The 15,967-nt window shown below is 35.1% G+C and overlaps 1 protein-coding gene across 4 annotated transcripts in view; it reads right to left on the bottom strand.

Annotated features, from left to right (window-relative positions):
- Window positions 1–3,150, bottom strand: part of ADGRB3 (adhesion G protein-coupled receptor B3) — a 954,807-nt gene extending 951,657 nt beyond the window's left edge. The window contains exons 1-2 of one of the 4 annotated variants that reach the window (XM_001365288.4): window positions 1,762–3,150; window positions 149–322 (exon numbers count right to left, since the gene is read on the bottom strand). The gene's annotated coding sequence lies outside the window, so the exon portion shown is untranslated. The remainder of the gene's footprint in view (window positions 1–148; window positions 323–1,761) is intronic. The other 3 variants (XM_007484165.3, XM_056818441.1, XM_007484166.3) reach the window with 3 other exon arrangements.
- Window positions 3,151–15,967: the final 12,817 nt, after the last annotated feature.

Here is a 15,967-nt window from a genome sequence, read left to right as displayed (position 1 = left end):
AACATTTTTTATTTTCTATCTTAGCACATTGCAGGTATTGAATGGATCCCTTCCCAGTAATGGCCCCAAACCCTTCCTGTTCTGTTGTTGTTGCTGTTATTTTACCCAGACTTTTCATAATATAAGAAATAACCTTGATTATATTTACCTCTGTATGTTGTTATCCAAAAATAACTTGAATATTTTCGGCTTTAACCTTTAAGAAGTTTTTGTTTTCCTTTAAAAAATGACTGACAGTTCGTTTTCCAGTTAGTGTCTGGGCTGAGAAAAGTGATGCCAAGTTAATTTTAAAAGTCTTTAGACTGCAGCCTCTTCCGCTGTTCTGTAAACAGAGACAGACAGAGGCAGTTAGAGTTTTGAATCTTGGCTTTACCTAGGGTCTCTTCTCCCAACCCAAGAAAAAAAGCTTCTTCCTTCCCATTGCATAACGCACACCAACGCATACACACACACATACAAATTGACAGATTGAAGTCCCTGAAGAGATCTCTGCGCTTTCCAGATTATAATTTAAACTCTTGGTCTTGACATGGGTAATACAGCATCAACTCTAAACCTCTTTATAGCTGCAGTTTAAAATAACACCAGAACTGCCTGAGCTATCAAAAACACGGGCTCTACTGTTTCCTCCCAAACATATAGCCCAGTGAATAAAACATTTTTTTTCTTGATGAAGTGAAGTTACAAAACATCTAAACATTTTAAAAAGGAAGAAAGTTAATGGAAATTCTGAGAATAATCTCCTTCTCTTCATGTAGCACTTTGCAGGCAATGCAGGTCTGCGCAGTATTCTACAGGATAGAGTGTAGGCGTTGAAAGCCAATGTGACAATAAGTGTCTAAATTAGGAATTCCAACCATGAAAAAGGATTCATTTTATAATCTGCAACTCAAAAAGAGGTCTTCTTTCTCTTCCAAATGAAACCCCCGGACTTTTTCTTCCACATAATGTGCCCGGGTCCATGTCTGCAGTGCTCTGCTCATCTCGATTAGAAAACCTGGCAAAACAGCCCTGATTTCACTTCAGCGTTTGCTCTGGCGAGCTCCCAGAAGACTGTTCTTGATTTTTAAAAGACTCAGTACACAAAATCTCATTTTGTTCTTAATGCCAGTAAAAGAATAACTGGAATGGCCTCTAGGAAGGACTGCAGGGTCAATTAAAACACCTGCTTCTCCTCTTCAAGAAATAACGAAGAAAGGGGAGTGGGGGGAGACCGATCAGAGTCTTAAGATTAGGTCATTTATTTAGTTAGTTAGTGATCTCCTGCTGAAAAGCAAAGGGGCATTTAGTTGAGCTATGCCTAAAACTGATTTTCTAGGTGACACTGTAGTTTTGTCGAACATAGACGGCGCCATCACTCCACTCATTTTTCCCCACTACAAAATCCACTGACTTCCCTTATCTTAACTTCCTATTAACCTAAAAATCCACCCCCCTTCATAAAAATTACTCCAATCACCCACAAACGTCATATTTTCTCTGTCTCTCTGGAAATGACTCCCCAAGAAGCAGATCTCTCGCAAAACACACTTCTCTAACTTTTCAACTGCAGCGTATGAGTAAATGCAGAGATTTTTTTTAGGGGGGGAGGGGGAAGATGATTAGGTGAGGGGGTTGTTTTTGTTTATTTCCCCCTCACCCCCAGTTTCTCAATCCGCCAAAGCCTCTTCTTTCGTTCCCTCCCCAAATCCCAGGCTCCAAAGTCTATGGCGATAATCCCTAGTAATGGGTACGGAGAATGAATACCCCAGACCCCCTTACCTTCCACTCCGAAAGCTGAGGGAGGCTATTTCTCTAAGAGCCTAGCACAGGCACACGTCCCAACAACAGTGATGGAGAGACTCCCCTTCTGGCCGAATCACCGTTGCCCATTTTCCCCGGCTCAGCTTCCAAAACCAGGATTGAGGGGGGAGAAAGAAAGAAAAGAAAAGAAAGGAAGAAAGAAAGAAAAGCACATTCACAAGAAGGAAAGGAAGGGGCAAAAAAAAAAAAAAGGAGGGGGGAAGAGAGAAAACCTCCAGCGAACCCAGAGCTTGGCGCCGTATCCAACTCAATCCAACCTCCCAAACGGAGAGCGGAGGGGGTGGGAAAGCCCAAATCAAGAGACTGCAAGGGGAAAAAAATGGAACTGGCTTAAGAGCGACGATTTGTTTGACCAAATCTAACCCAACAACCCGAGTAGCCAAGATGTCAAGGAAACGCCGAGGCGAGAACTCAAAAGCGCTGGAGCTGCTGCTTAGGCGGGTTTGTTGGGTTGGTGGGATTTTATTGGTATAAGATTAACAGGCTTATTCTTGTTCCTTTTTTCTCCCTCCTCCTCTTCCTCCTCCTCCCCCCTCAGGTACTGATGGACGGACAGCGTCTAGGAAAAAAAAAATCCTTGGCTGATGATGTCGGAAAGCTGTTTGAATGCCGAGTGAGGAGGGAGTCGAGAGAGGGAGAGGGAGAGAGATAGTAAAGCTCTGTCTGTGTGTGCGCGCGCGCTTGAGCTCTCCTCTCCCTCTTCTGTGTGTGTATGAGTGTGTGTGTGTGTGTGTATGCGCGCGTGTGTGTGCTCGCGCGCGCGCAAGAGGGCTCTCGCTTTTTTCCAGTATCTCAGGGTGCGCGCGCGCGTCCAAATGCGCTGCGCTCTCCTCTCCAGCATGGGTGCGCTTGGCTGCTCTCCCCGAGCTTGCTGTGCGCTTCCCCAGGCGCTGTGCTCTCTTTCTTTAGTGGTGTCTGTCTGTGGTGTTTGTGTGTGTGTGTCAGTGTGCCTATGGTGTGTGTGTGTGTGTGTGTGTGTGTGTGTGTGTGTGTGTGTGTATGAGAGAGAGAGAGAGAGAGAGAGAGAGAGATAGAGAGAGAGAGAGAGAGAGAGAGAGAGAGAGAGAGAGAGAGAGAGAGAGAGAGAGAGTGAGTGAGTGAATGGGAATGGGAATGAGAATGAGAATGAGAATGAGAATGAGAATGAGAATGAAAATGGGGAGGTGACAGGGGGCGCGAAGTGGGGGCGGCAGGGAATGGGGAGGCGGAAAAGGCGAAAGAGGGAGGCCGCCAGAGGGACTCCAGTGTGCTCCAACCGGGCCTGAACGTCACGGCTACTCAAAACTGAGCACGTTCGTCCTGCAAACGTTAGTTTCTGCGTCTGGGAGGTTTTTCCAGCCTAGGTTCCCACCAAGAGGGACTGGTTGCGACCTACTGTAAGAAAAACTCGGAGATTGGGATTGAAAGAAGGGGGCGGGAGAAAGGGGTGGGGGTGGGGGGGACGGTGCGGGTTGTGGGAGGAGAAAAAGGAGAGGGGAGAAGTAAACGGAGCACTTGATCTTCTCCCTCTCTTAGCAAAAACCTGTCGCAGCCCCAAGAGCTGTCAGTTGAGCCCTGCGATGCAGATTAATTGATACAGTACTCTAAGGAGAGTGATCATCCTAGCTTTCAAACTGCTGCCTGTCCCTGGCTGGAACAATAGCAATTTTCTCTGTGAGACTGCAATTAACATCTTATTTGTTCCGGCTACATAGCGGGTTTGTTCTGATCAGGGCTTGGGCTACTCAGCTTTGGACATCTTTGCATTGCTCTCTGCATGGCAATGGGATCATGGCTATGGGGCTATGGGCTCAGAACTTTTTTTTTTTTTTTAATTACGCCTCAAGTTATCCTAGTAAAAGGTCGAATATGGGGAAACAAGTGAGAGGAAGAGGAGGGAGGAATATGGCAAATGCATCGAATGAATAGATTATGCCGAGATTATGTTTTTTTGCCTCTTGTTTAGCTCGCTTGCTGAAATATTTGATTGAATAACTACAAATAATGCTGCAAAAGGCTATTAGCCTCCTGGTTGTTTCTCTGCCTGCAAACTTTGTTTATAGTTGCCAAAAGAATCGTTAGAATATTTTAGAGATGGAGTTGGGAGGAGGATTCTTAAAGTGGAAATTAAAAAAAAGAAAGAAAGAAAGAAAAAGGAATGGAATCATCAAAAGAAGAAAGCACCGTTTTAGCTTCAGGTGGAGTTGAATAAAAGAATTTTCATTCATTTCCTCTTTCCTGATTTTTCCCCTCTTTTCTTTTCTCCCTTGGCTATCCCTCTCCCTGGTGCAGACCAGGCAACTGAAAGAGCCTTAATAGGAGAGTTAAGGAAATAAAGAGGGTTTCCTGAATCTCACTCCAAGCAAATTGTTTGGTGTAAGATAATTTGAGTTCCCCCCCCCCCCCCCCCCCCGATGAATATTAACATCTCACACCTCCCCTGAGCTAGGGCCAGTGTCTATGGCTATTATGGGTAATATTATGCAAAGGAAACAAATTGTCAATCTATATCCAACCAGCTTTAAAATGTTAGAATGATCAACTCATGAATTGATAAATTAGATCCTACAAAAAGATGATAAACTTTGGTATTTTTTCACTGGGTTTTCAGTACATTACAACACTTCTTATGATCTCTATATATAGAAAAATAAAGTTTTTGCCCTGGATGTATTGTAAGACTATTTCTTAAAGTGAAGACATTTTTCTTCTTCCATTCACTTCCACTTCAACAGAGGTTTGTATTATATTATTAACTTTCCATATTAAACAAATTCTGATCAGTAGAGTTATTTGTCAGCAATTACAATTAAGGAGAAAAGATGCAAGGAGTGGAGTATGGTTGCTTTTAGAAAAAGAGACTCAAAAGATTTCCCTTAAAATAGTGAATAGTTTATATAATTGTTTTGTTTTTTAGAAGGAAAAAGATGAAAGCTTTACATCAGCTATTCCTAAGAAAAGAGACAAAGAGAGACTGGATTTAGTTATATTTCTCCTTTATTCCTAGAAATCCCCTTATTAATTCTTATTAATTTTCAATGTGGATGGTCTCAATTAAGAATAGAGAAATTCCTAAATTTATTTAAAAAAAACTTTTCACACTAATAATGACCTCTCCGTAACAAACTGAGAGACAACCTATAAAGTAGCAATACTAATTGCTAAAGTGTATACATATGTTCATTTATATTCAAGTTGGAACATAGGACTAGGTCAGAGAAGAAAGCCACCCTTAATAAAGTGTTTCACCCTTCACACTATTTCCCATAACCTTCATAAATTGCAGTCTACTGAGCTAGCCTGATGATGATTGTGGTAAGGTGTATTTATAGCAGATGATTTGTGGATAATAAATATTCCTGGTAAGCCATTGTCTCTAGTAACCCCATAGACATTCTGACCCTGTAATTAACTTCCTCAAGGAGGTCAGCATCAAGAACTACTAAAAGGAATTTATGTAGAATATCTGTGTCTGATCTACTGACTTTGATGATGATAACCCAATCCAAAGAAGAATAAAAGGGACAGGTCTGAGGGGATATTTTTTTTAAAATTTCTGCAACTTATATGGTTTTAAATGAATGTGGAATCTAAATAATTCAATATAAAGAGACAAGAGTAGGAATTGATGGTGTCCTGGGCTCTTTTATCAAGCAGTTTTTATGACAAATTTTAATGTCTGAATAATTACTCTTCCTCAGCAAACTTTCATTCTGAATGGTACATAGTGGTCTTTATTGTTCTCTCAATATTACAAGTAACATATGTGGAATTATATAGTGAAAGGAGCCTGAGACTTTAAATGAGAGAACCTGGGTCCAAAAATATATTAACAACTCCCTTTGAAGGTGACTTTTGCTTTGTTTCTCTACTGAATTAGATTAAATGATCATTGAGATTTCTATTACCTTTAAATCTATGATTTTGTGCTCTTCAATTAGTTTCTACAAATATTTATTAAACACTTATATTCAAGTCAATAGGATGGATCAAAGAACAAAAACCATCTACCCAATAATACTGTATATAGGAGGGAAGGGAATAAACATGAATCTAGTACTTATTATGTAATATTTTACAAACATTATCTTATTTTATCCTCACATCAATCCTATGAAATAGGTACTATTATTATTCTCATTTTACATTTAAGGAAATGGAGATAAGTATAGATGAAATGAGTTGCCCAGAATCATATACATTATCCATATGAGGTCATAGCCTTCCTGAGGCTAGGCCCAGTACTCTACTGAACTGCCACACAAATAAGAGTATACAAAAATAAAAATGTACATTAATAAGAATTTACAAAGTTTTTACAAACTAATTTTTCAGTGAGGGTGGAGGAGGGAGCAGTGTACAATATTAACAAGTGGAGATTGTGGTTTTAAGTAATTCTACCTGTAGGTTATAGAATCTAAGCTAGGCTAAGGATTCAGAAGGAAGAAGTATGGATGCCTGTACAAAAACAGAGAAACAAAGACATTAAATATTGCATACAAAAAGCAGCCAAAATATCAAGCTGCCAGAAACTAAGAGAGAAAGGTGAAATAAATATGGAAAAGTAGATTTGATCCTGACAGTGAAGGGCTTTACCTACCAAAAAGAGAATTTTTAATCCTCCCCTACCCCATAGCTAACAGGCAGTCACTGAATATTCTTAAGCAGAAGGGCAGCAGTATGTGTCATTAGGGCCATCCAGGTAACTGTTAAACAGGATAGATTCCTGTTCAAAAACTAATATATATTTAGTTGAATGGAAAGCATGTTGGTTCTGAAGTCAGAAGTCAGTCTTCATGTCCCAGTTCTATTATACCTGATAACTGTATGATTTTGATATGTTACTAAAACATATTAAATATTAATTTTCTTATGCTATGAATTGAGCTAATAATGCTTGTGGTATCAATGTCACATTGGAAGAGTTTTGAAAACTGTTGTTTAAATGTGCATAATTATTATCATCCATGTCATCATCATCAAGATCATTATTGTTATTTTGACAGGATCTGTGCTTTTATTTGTATAGGAAGTTTCTTGGAGGAAGAGCTTCCTCTACCAATATGCAGCTTATAACTTTTTAAAGTTGGCAGTTGGCATTATATGGTTAAATGATTTGACCATGAACAAATAGCCTATGCTCATTAAGGTCAGGCCCTTACCTCAAGATTTCCAGGTTTTTCTACTCTGTAACTTCTTTGCTACACAGTCAATCTATCAACAAGCATTTATTGAATGCTATGATTCAGATGCTAGTGTTAGAGATAACCAAAAAATGAAATAGTCCTTTTTTCTAGGAAGTTTACATTTTAGTGGTAGAATGTTGAAAATATGTACAGAAGAATAAATACAAAATAAATGTTAGATAATTTGGAGTTTATCACTAGTCTCTGAGTGTATCAATAAAGGCATCATGTGGAAGGTGACTTTAGGGATGTGTTAAAAGGATATGAAGGATTCTGGAGAGATGGAGATAGAGGACCATCGTCCAAATGTGAAGCATACAAATGTGCACAGAAGTGAGACTAGTATGTGACAAAAAGAAAGATCAGCTTGGCTTGAGCATAGATTTTGGAAGGACAGGAATAGTCAAACATAATAGACTTCATATTTAGTTTAAAAGGCAATACAAAGCCATTGAAGTTGATCAAATAGGGATGACAGTCAGATCTGTACTTTAGGAAAATAAGCTTTATGATGGATGGATTGTAGAAGGGAGAGGCATAATACAGAAAGAACAATTAGAAGATTCTTTCAATAGTCTAGTTGAAAATCTGTGAGTAGAAAAAAATGGGAGGAATATGAGAAATTAAAAGATAAAAATGATTACTTGGCATGAGAATGAGAACCTGAGAATAATAACATGCCTTTTGGAATGTAATGACTGAAAGGATTTCCTTGACAGAAAAAGACAAATTCAGAAGAAAGCTAAAGGGATGCAGGATCACATAACCAAAAAAATTCTTTTAAACTTGACAAAATATTTTCTTTATACCCCATTAACTAAAAAAAGAAAAATATATATATATATATGTCACATATAAAGCAATTCTTGCTGAATCCAAAGGGAAAAAAAGAACATACCCAACAAGTTAAAACTTTATGACCACACTAGAGACGTTTAGTCCTTAAGACATTCACTCAGGACCCTTCTTCAAACTTTCATACTCACATAAATTGACTCATGAAGTTCTGATCTGATACTCATACAAGGATTTCCTTTCTGATGCAGACTATTTTTTGGTTTTGTTTTGGTTTTAAAACCTTATTTTCTTTTAACCAATACTGTGTATTGCTTCCAAGGCAGAAAAGCAGTAAGGGCTAGGCAAAGGTGGTTAAGTGAGTTGCCCACAATCACACAGCCAGGAAATATCTGAGAACAGATTTGAACCCAACACCTCATATCTCTAGTTCTGGTTCTGATTTGAACCCAACACCTCAGATCCCTAGTTCTGGTTCTCAATCCACTGAGCCACCTAGCTGTCTCCTTCCTGCAGAGATTTTTTTTATCACATTCCTATGTCAATTTCAAGTGCTAAAAGACTCACAAAAGATTCCTGCTGTATAGACTATTAGGGCTGCCATTCTGCTGCAATAAGCAACAGACATTGATTTTGTCCCAAAATGTTTATTAGTAGAAGGGAGTGGGAGGAGGAATCAAATGTGAAAAAAAAAATGTTTTCCTCTGCTTGGTTCAATGCCCAGGATAGGAAGTCCAAAGGCTGAAAAATCTCTGCCCAAAACACAAACCTCATTTTCTCTCAAATGCTAGGAAAAGTGTTAGACAGGGAATCATAGAAGTAAAGAAGGTGGAATTGGGTATGACACCAGCACACATAGTTGCAATAAGCTTTAAAGAAAGTAAACTGAAATCCACATAACACAACCTTGTTCTCAAAGAAACTCTAGGAGGTACAGTAGATAAAGAGCTGGCCTTGGAGTCAAGAAGACCTGAAATCAAATTTGACCTCACACACTTATAAGCTGTGTGTCTCTGAGCAAGTCACTTAACCCTATTTGTCTCAATTTCCTCATCTATAAAATGAGCTAGAAAATAAAGTGACAGACCACTCCAGGATCTTTACCAAGAAAACTGCAAATAGGTTCACAAAGAGTCAGACATGACTAAAATGATCAAACAACAACAGAATGTCAATGAAAGGGAAAAATGGGCTAAAACAACCAAAGATTTCAAGCAGAAGAAAATTCAGTTAAAAGTCTATAGCACAAGCAAATTAATTAAAAGAGGATACTGAGATTAAAAGAAATGATTATTACAACCTTAAAAATATTGCAACCTTCCAAATAAATAATTCAAGGCAAAGGAAATTGAACTAATGACTGATGAAATGAAGAAGTCTGTAGGTAGAAAATGTTTTGTGCACTTTTAGAGGTTACTATATTATTAGACTTATTTAACTATTTTACTTTTTTATAAAAGGCCTCTCATCAAGTGGTGTAATCTGTAAATGTTTGCATAAACATACGAGTTTACAATGCGATTCCAAATGACCTATTCAGGACACCTGAGTTTGATTATAAAAGCAGCAAAAAAGATGGATTAATTGTTGAGTGGTATTTGAAGTATTCCTTCAAAAAAAAAGATGTATGAACAGATTACTTGACTTATCAACTACACTCCAAACAATATAAATGAAAGAAAATTAATAAAGACAACTGTCTGGAAAAGAATGAATACAGGAAGACAAAGATTCACCTATTGAGTTAAAATAATCCTTTGATTTTAGACATTTTAGTTTTGAATATGTTTAACTATGTTGATTGTTTTCTTACTTTTAATCACCCTTGTATCCTTGGTATGAATTCTATTTGATCATAATGAATGTTTTCTTGGATGAATTATTGTTATCTGCTTGAAAATATCTTATTTAAAATTCCTAAAGTGATATTAATTATATTAACCTATACTTCTTTGCATTTTCCTTCTATTAGATTCTACATGTCATATATTTGAAAGAATGCTTTCTTTCTTAATTTTTATAAATATATCCTGTTTTGTGCACTAATTGTCTTTTGAAGTTTAGAAGTTTAACGGAAATATCCTGTAAACTTATTAAAGTCTGGGTTTCCTTCCTTTTATAACTAGTTCTATTTCTTTCTCTGACATTGGATTTATTTACAATATCTATTTGTCCATTTGTCAGTTTGGGTACTTTTTACATAACCTGGAGACAAAAGATAATACCCATTATTTGGTGAATATCTAAATGAATTTTGATGTGAGGAAGAATGTAATGGAATATTATAATGTAAGAAATGATGAATATTAGAGAAACATAAAAAGACATACTGATATAAAGAAAACATTTTTTCCAATTTACAACTAAAAACAAGTTACTGTAATTATTTTTTATATGTGAAGACTTTTTTTACCTCCTAGTAAAATACTATATGCACATCAATAAAATCTCTGAATCAAAGGGTATGAACATTTTAGAAACTTTCCTTGTACAATCCCAAATTGCCCTCCATAATGGTTGGACCAATTTGAAGCTCCATCACCAATGCATTAGTTTTCTTGTCTTTTTAAGTCCCTTTCAACATTGATTATTCTTGGCTTTTGACACCCTTGACAATTTTCCAGATATGAGGTGAAACCACAGAGCTGCTCTGATTGCATTTTTCTTATTAGTGATCTGGAAGATCTTTTTCATATATTTGTTCCTGGTTCATATTTTTTTCCTTTGAAAAGTATCTTTTCCAATCTTTTGACCATCTGTTGGAGATTAACATCAGGGATTATATGTTTTCATAATTGCCTTTACATAATGGGTACTTAAATAATCAAAGATATTTGATTTAAAAATATTTTGTTAGTGGATTGCTTTCCTTTTTAACCCACTTTTATGGATTTCATTCAAGAAAATTTTTCCCTTTTATGAAATTGTAAATATCTTCACCTATAAAATCATATTTGTTCCCCTTTGGGGTAAAGAATTCATACCCTAATCATAGCTGAGAAAGGGATATGAAATGTTTCTCTACTAATTGTTTCTTGCATGATCTTTAATATTGAGGTCATTTTCAATTTTCAGTTTATTGTAGTACATAGCACAAGTTGTCACTCAACCCAAATTCTGCTAAGTTACCTTACACTTTTTCTCACAATTCTGCTCAAATTCAGAGTTTTTCCTAGATACTCTTTAGGAGTTTATGGAACACACTGATAAATAATTTCCATTTCTTTTCAATTTTGATCAGTGTCAAATAACTTTTAGGACAGTTATTTTATGATATAGTTTGAGATATACTTGTTCTATTCAATATGACCTTTCTCCCCACTATTTGTTTTTAGTTTTAATTGTTTAATACTGCCAATCAAAGTTTGTTGTTATACTGGTAACTATTAAAGTGTCTCCTTGATAGTTTCATATGTAAGTATATCAAAATAATTTTGGTAGTTTTATAATTTTTATAATATTAGCATTCCCAGTCATGAGCACTGAATATTGGCCCTATAATGTAAGGTTTTTTTTTTTAAAGAAGCACTTGGTTATATTATTTTATGGGTATCAACTATAATTTGACAAATGATTTTGATCTCTAGTCATATCTCTTTGTCTTATAAAGATTAAAAAGGGGTTTTGATCAAAATAAGAGCGGCTTTTAATAATTTAAGTTTTAATGAGAATATAGTAGAGTTTTAAATTAGTATTATCCCTTTAAGATAGAGAAAAGAAAACTTCTAGCATATAGTAAAGGAGGGGAAGATAGAAAAGAGGAAAGAGAGACTTCTAATCTATGACTGTACCTAAATTCCTAATACTAACTAAAATTTCTAAAAACCCTACTCTGTCTCCTCAGGACAGGTTCTTCTGCCTGGCACACCAGGCCTACTCTACTCTACTCTATAAATTAATCACTAACCACCTAACACCCTAAAATAATGGGTAGCCACCACTCACCCACTCCTGTCAGTTTTTTATAGCAGCCCAAATTATCAGTAGCCAACTGATAGCAGATCACTGCCTATGAGGTAGATCTCCTGCTGTCTACTGTCTCAAGATCCCAGAGGCAAAAAGCTCTCCAAAGTCCTTCTCAGTCATCTCAGGCCCGTGTTTATATAACTAAACGAAATGCCAGCCCACACTACCAGCAACCACCTTCCCCCCCAAAGACCAATTCATGCCCAGCAGCCAACTTCCCCACAACTGTCAGCCCTAACTCTCAGCAACTGACCATCCAACTGCCAGCATTACCTGTCAACAATTGACAGCCTGCAACTGACACTGGCTCAGCACTGGGCTCCCAGGGTCCTATTTCCTGTCACTGTGAGCTGGTTAATCTCTTCACATCTCTATGATAAGAGGGCCTCCAGGTCTCCCATTAAATTAAAGAAATTAAAGTATTCTTTTTTACGATCTTAACCTCTAATTTAGATATTAGGACTACAAATTTCTGCTAAAAGAAATAAGCAATTATCTCACACTGCTGTACCATATTACTCTTTTTTTTAAAAGTAAGTTTCCCCCTTGTAAAATATGAGAAATTGATTTTAAAAACCAAACACAAGACAATATGTATACTTACTGAATTCCATTTATTAGCTCAATTCAACCAATTTTTCTAACATGTTGGGTTTTTTAAAATGCCATTTAATTTGAATATCTAACATAAAATGGAAGATTTCCTTCACATAGAAAAGATTTATCTTCATGGTAGGAATTAGAGTAGATAACTTCTGAGGTTACTTCCAATTCTAAAAGTCAAAGAAAAAATATGTAGCTTTCCCTTTCCTTTATTGACTAAAATTATCTTAATTTCTATTAATTAAAAATAAAGTATTCATTTTTCACCCCATCTACCTTCAATCATTGAAACAACGAAGTACAAAAAATCTTTTAACAAATAACGACAATATTTTAAAATTAGTTATTTGCCTAGCCAAAAGCATGTCTCCTTTTGCATATTAGTCCATTATTTCTATATTCTAAGTTGGACAAGTTTTTTTTTTCATCAGCTATCCTTTGAAATCATGTTAGATCATTGATTAGAGTTCTTAAGTCATTCTGAGTTGCTTTTTTCAGTATTTTTATTATAGTACAAATTATTTTCAGGTTCAGCTTCATTCTGCATCAGTTCATACAAATCTTCAGGCTCTTTTTTGCAACTCAATAGTATTCTCTTACTTTTACATGCCCTTTTAAGTTATTTTTAAATTAATGAGTACTCCCTTATGTTTCTATTATTTGCCACAATGAAAAGAATGACTATAAATATTTGTGTGTATATATAGGAACTTCTTTTCTTTTTTGATATCTTTAATGCACAGGTTAGTAAATTTCTTGACATAGTTCAAAATTTCTTTCCTGAATAGCTAGAGCAATTGACAAGAGTCAATAATTCTACTGAGTCAATAAATGTACCTATTTTATCATAATACCTCAAAACATTTGTCTTTTTTATATGTAACTTTTAAATATTAATTTCCTGATATTTTGCAATTCATGTTCTCTCCCTCCCTCCCACCTCTCCCCTCATCCCCAATAAGGCAGATAATATGATCTAGGCTATTACATATATTATTACATAATATATATTTCTATGTTCATGTTGTGAAAGAAGGCTTATATTGCTTACACTAGACAAAACATCAAGGCGGAAATAAAGTAAAGAATGTTTCAATAAAGAATGGTATGTATCAATTTTCCTTCCTTCTCTGGTGATTGATATTCTATTTTCTGTCATAAAGTAGCATCTTGTAGCTGTCCTGGATCCTTGCCTTGTTAATAATTGTTATGTCATTCATAGTTGATCAATATACATTACTGTTGTTATTGTGTACAGCATTCTCCTCCTGCTCATTTCAAATAATTTCATATGTCTTGTTTTTTTTCAATTTTTATACATTTTGCCAGGCAAATGGGTAGGCAATAGAAACTCTAATTTGACTTAACTTGCATTTCTCTAATTATTATTGATTTAGAGTATTTTTCAAATGTTTGTCATATGCCTATAGATAGCTTGGATTTCTTCCCTTGAGGATGCCCAGTTATAACCTTTGACCAATTGGGAAATGGGTCTTAAGATTTAAAAATTTCAATCAATTCCTTACATAGTTTGGAAAAGAGGACTTTTTCAAAGAAACTACTCTCAGTTATCAATTTATCTTTTAACCTTATGTGTATTAAATTTATGATAAATCTATACATATCCATATATGTTGTTATATGTGTTTGTGTATACACATACATCAAATTAATTCAAATATATGCATATTATATATAATTTGTCATATTCCTATATAAATCACAAACATATCTACTTCCCTCCAAAATTGAGGTACATTAAATTTATTTGTGCAACATATGCATACATAGATATATGCATTAAAATAGGTTTTGAGATATATATCCACAAACATTTGTGTATACATATCCACACATATATTATACAAACTAATTAAATGTACTTAACACTGGAAGTTAAATAACTAGAAAAATCACAGGAGATGAAATGGACAATATGAATTACATATAATATATGTGTATAAATATGTATATATATATTAAATTTATGTATATGCATGCACATGCATGTGTGTATATATGTATATTTATGCAATGAAAAATTTTCTGTTTATCTTCTATGATCTCCATGAACTCTTATCTTTTTCATATGCCTAAAAGGTACTTTCTTCTTTGTTCTTCTAACTTGCTAATTATGGAACCTTTTATTTCTAGACCATTTATCCTTTCAACAAAGCTTAATTTCTTTCAAATTATTGTCGATTTTTCTAAGTAGTTTTTTTGTGTCCTTACCACAGCAGCTAGGCAGATAAAATACTGTGATTGGTTTTGGAAAGATGTGAGTTCAAATTAGACTTCAGAAACTTAAAAGTTTTGTTACCTCAAAAAAATAATTTAACCTCTATTTGCCTGGAACATGAAAGGCACTATATAAATACTTAGTCCCTTCCTTTTTTCCCCTTTTATTTCCTTAATCCATTCTACTGAAAGATATTTCTATCTTTTAACCTAATACTTATTTTATTTCTTAGGGGATGAGGCAGATTATTTTATTTTATTATATTTATTTGATTTTATTTTAATATCAAATTTTATAAAACCTAATAAACATTTTAATATACAAATGTAAATAAGATTATACATAAATGAAATCACAAATCTAATATATTTAGCTACTTTTCTTCAAATCTACATAATAATTCTCATCCACACAAGTGGCCAAGCCTCTCCTTACCCTTCCCACATCACAGAAGCTATAGTCTGGGAGACTGAAATTCATATAAATTGTCTTTCATTTTTACCTTTCAGTTTATTCTCTGGAGGTAATATTCACAATTTATTCTTCTAGTATTAATTCTGTAGCTGTGTATAATGTTCTCTTGGTTCTACACATTTCACTGTTCATTATTCCTTGTAATTCTTTCCAAGTCTTTTTTAATTAGCTACTCATCACTTCTTATTGGCACAGTAGTATTCCATCATAATCATATACCAGAATTTGTTTTCCCATGCTCATTGATTGGCTCAATTTCTAATTCTTTGCCACCACAAAGAGAACTTCTAGAAATATTTTGGAACATAGGGGTTCTTTTCTTTTCCCCCTCATCTCCTTGGGAAACAGACACAGAAATGATATACAGAACTTTCTGGGCATCATTCCAAATTGATCTCCAGAATTGTTGAATCAGTTCATAGCTCTACCAACAGTGTATTATTGTCGCTATTTCCCCACCTTTCCTCTAACATATCATTTTGTCCTTCTGTCATATTAGTCAGTCTGATAGGTGTGAGGTGACATTTTGATATCAAACTTTTGTTACTATTTGGCATTATAGCCCTTCTTGCCATTTTTTCATTATTTCAAGATCCTTATATTTCAGAACTTTATTATTTTTCTAGTTTTATTAAGTAATCTTTTGGATGTTTTATTAGTATAACATTATATAAAATAAGTTAATTTAGTTAGAGTTGCCAATTTTATTATGCTGTTTGCCCTATCTATGAGCAATAAGCATTTCTCCAGTTAGTATCTGTCTTTATTTCTGTAGACAATGTTTTATAGTTGTAGTCATATAGTTTCTGTGTGTGTCTTGGTAGTAAAAGGTATTTTATACATTTTACAGTTATTTTTAAAAGAATGTTTCTTTCCACACCTTTATGCTGAGTTTTGTAATTTCCAAATTCTGTAAGAACAC

This window comes from Monodelphis domestica, chromosome 2 (assembly GCF_027887165.1).
Source record: "Monodelphis domestica isolate mMonDom1 chromosome 2, mMonDom1.pri, whole genome shotgun sequence".
Lineage (NCBI taxonomy): Eukaryota > Metazoa > Chordata > Mammalia > Didelphimorphia > Didelphidae > Monodelphis > Monodelphis domestica.
Note: the sequence above shows the minus strand (reverse complement) of the source record. Positions and strands in the feature narration are given on the sequence as shown.